Source organism: Panicum virgatum, chromosome 1N, assembly GCF_016808335.1.
Source record: "Panicum virgatum strain AP13 chromosome 1N, P.virgatum_v5, whole genome shotgun sequence".
In the NCBI taxonomy this organism is placed as follows: Eukaryota; Viridiplantae; Streptophyta; class Magnoliopsida; order Poales; family Poaceae; genus Panicum; species Panicum virgatum.
In genome coordinates, this window is record NC_053145.1 from 20,977,047 (window position 1) to 20,986,619 (window position 9,573).

Genomic DNA, 9,573 nt, shown 5'->3' on the forward strand with positions numbered 1-9,573 from the left:
TGTTGCACCTTATGAAATTTACGTTCCTTTTGTCGTTATAATATATATCTTTTAACAATTTGTCGCTGGTGAATGGTTTTGTTCTTGAGTGTCATAATTATATAAGTATTACTGTCAATAGTTTTTGAGTGAAAATAGAATTATACCACAGTGGACCAGTGTCTTTCTCCATTTGTGAATTTCCATTGTGTCACTTACTAATGATGGGTCCCACATGTGAAAATGAGTCAGCAGAAGGCAACTTCTGGTATAATTTCCATTTGTGAAACTTGTTCTTATTTTTTGCATATCACCTGAGTTCGTTAAGAATTGCGGAATATAAACATGTTTTTAGTACGAATCAACAAAGCAACAAATAAAAAGATAAAAACAGGACCTTGTTATCAAAACACCGAGTGGCACAATGGTTTGCGCAATACATTCTCATTTTTGAGATATAGGTTCGAACCCTGTCTCCACCAAGTTTTTAAATTTATTTTAATTTAATGTGCTATTAAAAATACACATTCTGCACACAAATGTGGGTCCTACCTATCGGTGACACAAATCTATACCACGTTTGTGACTGAAATGTGGGTCCCACCTATCGGCGCCGGTTATTCACCTATTCTTTATCGGTTCTTAACGGCGCTTATTATATTTGGATTGAATCCAAAGCAAAAACTTTAAACAAGTATAGATTTCCCATACGTAGGCCAAAATCATGTGTTTTTTTCTAACTTCATAGAATTACATTATCCACCAGGTGCACTAGTTTTTATTGTAGAATATGAGTTTGATTTCTAACATTCTTTGACAAACATGATCTTTGCTCACCATAGTGTCCAATAGAGATAAAAATTGACAAGTACCTTTTGGGAGTATGGACATCTTATACCCCACTACTCATTTTAGTTGTCATTAACCTTGTCAAAGAAGCAAGACTTGGATACATGGTCAAGTATCGTACCACAACAGCACAAGAGCCATAAGGATGTACTCATCCTTCCTAACACATTCATGGAAAATATGGATTCAACAATTGTTTTAAGTTGTATAAGGTTGGATTTGTTAAGGAGCATGATGCAAACAACATAATTAATTTATAACTACACTTGTTCAAAATTAAAGCTGTGGCAAACATTTGAAATTGATAATAATGGCTGCTTTACGTGTTCTCAATATGGAAGCGTAATTTTGTTTGTCACCGACAGGCGGGACCCACGACAGTGTGATTACGTGTCCGCCCTATAAAAGCACAATCTTCTTAAAGCCAGTACCGTGCGACCCCCTAAATCTAATTTTCCGTGGATCTAATATTTTCCCTCCATCTTCCTCCAATAATTTCATTTGAAGTCTAAAATTCCCACCCCTAATCCCGCGCATATTAGCCATCCGATCCCACACATGGCCCGGCGGCGGTTCTTCTCCTTCTCCCCTAGCTTCTCGCCTTCATCTGCTACCTGATCTTCGTAGGAGTGCACCGCCTCGCATATCCACTCCCCCCACGCGCGTGACGAACTGCAATCGCTCCATGGAGAAGGTCGCCGCGACACGCTACGAGGCGTCGAGGCTGGTGCAACTCCCGACGGAGCTGATGATTGAGATGGCCTCCCGCGTCGCCGCTCAGTAAGAGGAAGCCATGGCGGATCTCGGCAATCTGCACACAACCTGCAAGGCAATGTGCGTGGTGTGCGGCACCGCCAAGGTCGGCCGACGCCTAGCCCTGCGTCGTGTGCTGTGGTGTCGATTCTACCTGGGACCGGAGTATCGCGCGACGCTCATCACCGGACGGGCCACCGTCGGCAACCCGGAGGCCTGCTTCCACAGCGGGATGTGCCTCGTCTTCGAGAAGCAGCGCGGCGCAATCATGTTGTGCCTCGACCCGCTTAGGCGCACCGCGGAGGCGGGCCACAAGGTAGCGATTTACGCCCTCGCCCTCTTGCTCTACAGGCCCAACAACGGCGATGGCGACGACGACGAGGCCCGGCGGCTCCTGCGCATGGTCGAGGGACCCGAACCGGGCACACCGGTGCTTCCTTGGAACAACAAGACTTGTACGAAAGGATGCTGCCGGATCATTTCGGCGTTGTGGGACTTGGTGCCGTCGGCGGTTGGTGTGCCGACGCCCGTGCATCGCCAGGACGAACATCAGTGTGCGGGAGGCGGCTGTGGTGAGCACACAGGATGGTATGCTTGGTACTCGTGGCGCAGGTTCTGCAGCGAGGAGTGTCGGATATGCAACGAGTGTGATTGGTTCTTGCCAGGTAAAAATCCCCATGACTACCAAATGCAAAAGACTAACTTCCCAGTGTCGCAACTTCTCCTATCTTAAGCTACAGCTGAATAGACCAAATTTTATGTGTACTAGTGTGGTATGAGGCACAAAAAATTGTACTATTTTTGTTGATGATAGAATCGTATGAAGTTTAATTTCTTTAGTTTTTTCCATTGTGTTAAATGAGTGCTGTTTTGTGAATACTTAAATTTGAAGTGCTTTTTTTTGGACTCTAATATGAATTCCCCACTTCCATCTTTGCCTCTATATATTCCAATCTAGTTAATGCGGCGGGTCCCACAAGTCGGCGCCGCTGCTACTGTTCCCGCGCTCAGAAACCGAGGAGACGCGGGGGAACCATCAAGAACACGCCCTTCCCCTTCCCCTTCCCCTACCATCAAATTGGGGTTTTCTCATCTGTTCCTCGCATCCAATAGATCAGCATCCCCTCCTCACAGCCTCCCAGTGCGCGCCCTCTGCATCCCTCGTCTTCCTCACATCTGATGGAGAATCTCCCGACTGAGATTGCAGTTGAGATCGCCGCCCGCCTCGCCGAGTCTTCAGACTTCACGGTGGCCGAGGTCGGCTCCCTGAGGGCGACCTACATGAAAATGCGGCAGATTTGCCACATGCCGGAGGTCGGGCAGCGCCTAGTAGTGCATCCCCTACTGCCGATTGGGTCGTGGGATTTGTACTACGACAACGGCTTCCGCCAGAACCTCATCATCAATCTGTCCAAGGTCGGCAACCCGGTGGCGTGCTTCTTCGTGGGGATGCGCGTGGTCTTGGTGGAGGTGCGCGGCGATCTCCGGCCTAGCCTCGACATGCTCGAGTGCGCTGCCAAGGCCGGGCATCAAGTCGCCATGTACGTCCTCTCCGTGTACAAGTACAGGCCCAACAACGGCGCCGAAGAAGATGCCAGTGCCATGGAGCTATTCAGGAAGATCGAGGGCGACGACGCAGGGGCGGGAGCACTAGTGACATGGGCGAACACGGCTTGTGCGCGGTTACGCCAGCAGGCCCTGCTGGTGTCGGCGAACGTCGTGCCCCTAACTCGTAGGGTTCCCATGCAGAAGCCAGTGTCTCGCATTCACAACGACCTTCAGTGCGCCAGCCAGCCCATGTGTGGTTCAGACGATGCTGCCTGGGAAGGACGCCAACTCTTTTGCAGCGAGGAGTGTAGGATTAGATCAGAGAGTGTAGCTTACTTCAATTCAGTGTGGCCTTGATTATTGTAGCTAAGGTAGCAATGCAGGTTGCTTATCTGTGTGGTGATATATTTTGCTGAATATCTTGCAGACTAGATGAACCAGAAAAGGCATTCAGTAATTCAGTTAACATCAGGAATTCAATTGTTCTGACAGTTCAGTTGACTGCTTTCTTTCTTTCAGTTAACGGGATTTCAGTTAATATCAGGAATTCAGTGAGGAGAGGGATGACGAAGACAAGAGGTTCTTAGATCCTATCAGGTGATGGTCCTTCACTTGAAGCTGTTCGGTGTGCTCTCGGGTGGAACTTCAAGAAGTTCAGCAAATAAACTCGAAGCATGTCTCTAAAGTTGTGTCTTTGGTCCATGTGTCTCTGAACTTAATTATGTCGATGTGGATCATGTTTGTGATCCTTAATTAGTGTGGTGTCCTCGTGGCTCGTGAAGCCTATGTGTAAACTCAGTCCTCATATATCGTATGCACTGGTTGCCTATCCTTAGTTGGTTACTTAATTTGTGTGATGCATGTTACTCTGGTACTAAATTTTTCTGATGCATGTTATTCTGGTACTGTCTATCTGGATAATCTTGTTGTTGGCGTTTCTTATGCCTGATTAGAAAAGATATTCTGCAAGTGCACAGAATCACCGTTGTAGCACTTCACCTTGGAGTATTCCAGGGTATCGTATTTTTCCTCAGGGAAGCAGTATGGTAAAGAGTATCGTAAACCGAATGATAACCATACTAGTTCAATCAACCAACAGACTAGATGGGGGTAAGCCAGATAGGTAGTGAGATAAATGGCCAGGCAATGACTGAGTGACACACGGAGACTCTAAACCCTAGAGAGGTAGCAGCTGGGAGGGCAACGAGCAAGATAAGACACCTGATACACTTCTGAACTATCGAGCTAGCCTCTCTAGATCAGACTAAACACCTAACTAATTCTCGGGAAAGCAGAACTTACTTCGGCGGCTGGAAAAGGAAGGACTTCAGAAAGGGATGAGAGGGGAGTCCAACGGCAACCTGCACTACTGCTATGAAAACACCCAAATGTGGTGGACTACAAAGGACGGATAGGGCTGTCACCACCTACCGACTATCACAACAGTTCCGTGGGGTGGAACACACTTTCTAGCTAACACTAAGGTCAGACACCACGTCTGCACTCGGTGTTTGGATTTCTCTCGAGGCCTTCGAGAGAAATCCCCCTCAACCTAGAGCACTAACTTGAGATACTCTAGTCCGGGCGAGAAAACCCGTAAGATATGTTTCCGATCACTAAGAAAGATAACTTAGCCTAAGCTAAAGGAAAACTTCTGTGCTCAAGCTGAACCTCAGACTTGAGTAAATGAAAGACTACGAAAAGTAAATCTGACTCAGAAAAGTAAAGAAGATAACTTATATTAATAAAGTCAAAAGAAAGATACAAGAGCTATACCAGACTTCCGACGACTCCGGAATCCCGAGCAAGCTCGACTTGACTCTAACTCCCAAGCTACTAACCTACTCTAGAAAGTACAAGTGGAAGAGAAGAGCTCCAATGGTGTGTGTCTTGAGTGATGGATGGTGCTTCTATTTATAGCCCTCCCAAGGTCGGTTCTGGCGGTTACTGCAGGTAGCGTCGGTTGAAAGCAGCTAATACCATTGTGCTTAACTTCCATGCCAAACCCTAGCTTGAGGGGCTTCCATGTGGGACCGGCCGGCCTCCCCTAGGCCGGCCGGCCTGGGGATGCCACCACGTGTCCACCGTCTTTCGGACAGTGGCTCTGATCCTCTCCTGGAGTCGGTTGGCAGTTGGCTTCGGTTGGCGGTTGCATGTGCTAGGCCGGCTTGACTAGGGGAGGCCGGCCGGCCTCCCTATGGCCCATCTCGGCCTCTGGTTTTGCCGAGACTCCGCTCTGCTTTTGTGCCTTCTCCAGGGAAGTGGGTTGCTGAAGTATATTTGATCTTGGGCTGTCTTGTAAGTCTTTGGACCAAAGTTGATGCCTTTCGGTGTATCCAATTGAACCAGAGCCCAACCCTCGACTCAGAGCCTCAGAGTGTGTCTCATGGCCACTGGATCGAAGCCGGGGCCGTGCTCTTGGAGGTGCCAGGCCGGCCGGCCTAGAAGAGGCCGGTCGGCCTGGGTTTCTGCCCAATTTTGCCCAATTTTGGTACACCTGCTCCTACAATCAAAACTCATCCAAAACTTGTGGAACTCATTAGAATTAAACAAATATGAATGTGTTGTCAGTCGAAACCCACCGGCGAGCAGCGACAGGCAACACGAAGAGCCGGGAGGTCGCCGGGGCGCTGGCAGGCACTGCTCCCTCGTCGACGGCCCGCAATTCCGTCACGTGCCCGGAGAATGTGTGGAAAGCCGGGCGTGCCACCTGACCTATACCCGATCAGGAGGGTGCGAATGTGCTCCGAACAGTTTTCTGCGTACAAAGACACGTGTAAACATAAGTCCGAGCCGTGGTCGGCTCCCCGGGACGACTCTTGCATCGGCTTTAAAGAGCCGATCGAGTCCCGGTGTCAGAGTGGATCTATATCTATCCAGATATTGATGAATAAAGCAAATAACTATAAAACTGCTTCAATTAAATCTAATTAATCTAATCCACGATGGTAACAGCTTCACTGATAGATTGGAACATCCTACACGTGACTAGGCCTAATAAATGTAACAGACAACTAAACCGTAGCCCAAAACAGAGGCCTAAGAACTAGCAAGAGCCGATTCCCGGAACAATCCCAATCAAGGCTAAGATAAAGCATCTACTACACCACCGGATCATCCAATCCGTTTGCAAGGCCTAACCTAGCAGATATTACGCAAACTCTTAAGATAAGAGCAAACCACAACAGATTAGATCTACTAGACATAAAAGAAGCAGGGTGTTGCCTCTGTGCGACTAATTCTATGCGACAAGAACTAGCATAAGATTGAAACGTGACTGCACAGAGACAACATGATATTCGTAGATGATAAGCAATGAAGCACGATAGATCTGCTAAAAGCCAAGCTACGAACATCAAGATAACTAGCATTACTCGCCATCAAAAACGCTTCAGTACGAGTAATACCAAGGTAAAAGCAAGAACAACGCTGCCCTGATCGCAAGAAGCGATCAGGGCAGCATGGCGCTTACTTGGATGAAACCCTAGGATTAGGGGTGGCGATGTGCCAAGAGTTGTTGTTTGCGAGACGTGATGACGCTATCCCTTTACAAATAACAAAGGGTACATATTTATAGTCCGGAGACTTGGGAAACAATCTAAACTAATCTTGTCCCGATCGGACTCTATCTCTAATCTTAAACTAAATTTAAGGATACATGGCCCATGTGGCCCAGACGCTCACGCAGGAGCCGATTTACAAGTCTTCTTCAATCTTCTGCTTTAAGCCCATCTTGCTTTCGGCCCATAAATTAATCATGTTAATTTATGGCGATAACACATGCCCCCCTGGTTTTGGCAATGATAGTTCCAAAACCAATCCGTCGCTTCATCTTCCCGTTAATGCTCATTAAACACACTGCAACCACCAAGGAAGACGCAACGTCTCTGCAACTGGCTCCTCGTAGAACGTGAAAACTGCCGATCCATCTTCCATCTTTTTGCTATTTAATCTCACTCCGAATCGGCTCTTTTTCACAGCGAACTCCTTCTTCCTCCTAAAGCCAGTAGCGCAGAAACCCCAATCCTTCACCAGCCATGGCCATCTCTTCTTCCTCCGGCTCCAACTCCTTTGGAGATTCCCCTTCTTCCTCTTCTCCCTCTTCCTCTTCTTCACTTTCCGCCTCCTCCATTGATCCTATCTCAGAGAGCCGAGAGCCGACTCCCGAATGGGACCCAACAGCAGCCTACGAGGCGCTGGCTCCTTTGCACTGGGATGCAGAGGAGTTCGACTTCGGGGTCGCCTCCGAAAAGGACAAAACCATGACTGAGGGAGAGGAAGACCTCCAGTTCCTGTTCCAAGAGGAACTGGAGAGCAGCGAAGACGACGCCTTCTCCTGGGAAGGAGCCGACTCCTCTGAAGAGATCGGCTCCCCTTCCAGCGACGACATGGCGGCAGGAGGAAACCCCCACCAATTCCTCCAAGCCCCCACGGAGGGAAGCGAAGAAGACAGCAGCGGCAGCGGTGGGCGAAGCAGCAACAGTGTCGAGGACGACGGCAGCAGCAGCAGCGACGACGGCGATGATGACGACGATGACGGCGGAGACGCACCGTCACGAAGCCCGAAGCGCCGTAGGCATTCAGACACCTATGATTGGTAGATGTAGGTAGCATCGTAGGGGTAGGATCACAAAGCCGAAGGATTAATTCCTTTGTAAAAAATTGGCTTTCTTTGTAATGAACTTTCCCTTTTAATGAAATTGAATCTCCTTCAATTTCATGCATTTGTTTACTTCCCAAAAAGCCGATGGCAATGCATCAGGCTTCTATAAATATCCAAGAGCCGACGGAATTCAAACTAGAAGCAACCCGCAGAAGAATAGAGTAATACTTCCAGCCTGAACCGAACTCGACAAACTCTCGAATCCGAGCGCAATTCGAAAACCAAGCTCCACAAATTCGAGCAAGAACTCTCCAAGCAGCCAGAATTCGAATAAGAACCCACAGCAACCAAACCTTAAGTCAACGGATCTGAACCATGGCGGATTCTGCAGCTCAGACGACAAGCTCTGCAATCGATGATGCGGCAATCTACGGCCTGAAGGTAATATTTGGCCTAACCCTTTAGTTTTCTTCAGCTTATTAAGCTTTTGAAACTGAAACTCTGAAACGTGACACCATACGTATATTTCTAAATTTCTGAACTTCAGGTGTCAGACATCCTTTTGTCGCATCCCTCCAATCCAAAATCTTTCTGTCTTGGCCCACAAACCCATGAAAACCCCATAGATTTGATCTCTTGTGAAGCAAATAGGATCCCTTTTGTGAGACAAAACATCGATCTGAACCTCTGGGCCGACTGCTTGAGAGCCTGGCCTAATCCACCTGAGAGCTGGATTACATGGTACAGCAGAGTAGCAAAAGCTCACATGCCCTTATGGCAGGATTTGAACATAGCCGATGCAGTTAGCTTATCACTGTCACCCCTTGACAAAGATGAAAATCTTCTGAAAACCATCGGCTATTTCTGGTCTGATTCTCTGAATTGTTTCCTCTTTGGTCATGGACCCATGACCCCTACCCTGCTGGATGTCACCATGATCACTGGCCTAGACATTAGCTCTCCTAATCCTGCTGCTCACAAAATGGCAGAAGTCCCCTTCAAACTTTCTTCCAAGGTTAACTGCACAAACTGGGGCACTTACATGAATCAGCACATGAAAATAAAAGGTCCAGTGACTGAGAAGGAACACACAGCCTTCTTAAATCTTTGGCTAGAGCACTTCATCTTCTGTGGTCCTTCTTTAGCTCCAACTAAGAACTATCTTCCCTTGGCCTATCACCTGGCCCATGGCAATCACACCGGCCTAGGCAAACTCTTCCTTGGAGAAATTTACAGATATCTCCATTTGATGACATCTAACCTGCTTAACCACAAGAAATTGAGAACTGGAGGCCCATGGTGGTTTATTCAGTTGTGGGCACAACTGTACTTCCAGCACCATATTCCCAACTTCCAAGGCCTGACCAAGAACTCTTTCCCTGATGAGAGTGGCAAACCAATTAGATGTACTAGTTACGGCCAAGCTTTATTCAGCCTTCCTGGTAGTAAATTAAATTCATCAGACATAGCAAACTGGTTCAGAGTCTTCTACAAAGGACTAGATAATCCCCTCTACTTCCCATTCACTGAATCTGAATCCTTTGAAAACCCAACTGCCTTCAGATTAGATAACTTTGCCGATGATGACAGCACTCGGCATCTGTATTCTTTGATGATTCGACCTGGCTTCCTCCCCGTTGGCATCAGCACCTCTAATAGAATCATCAAGCCAGGTTATGAATCTTACCAACCAGTTATAGCAGCTCGGCAATTTGGCCTAGGACAGGTCCCTCCCCACTTCCATATTCACCACTTGGTGGAGAGCAGAGCCGATCTGCCTGATGGTCTCACCAGCTCAAGATGCTACAGCATATTTGATAATCTCCACATTCCAATACCAG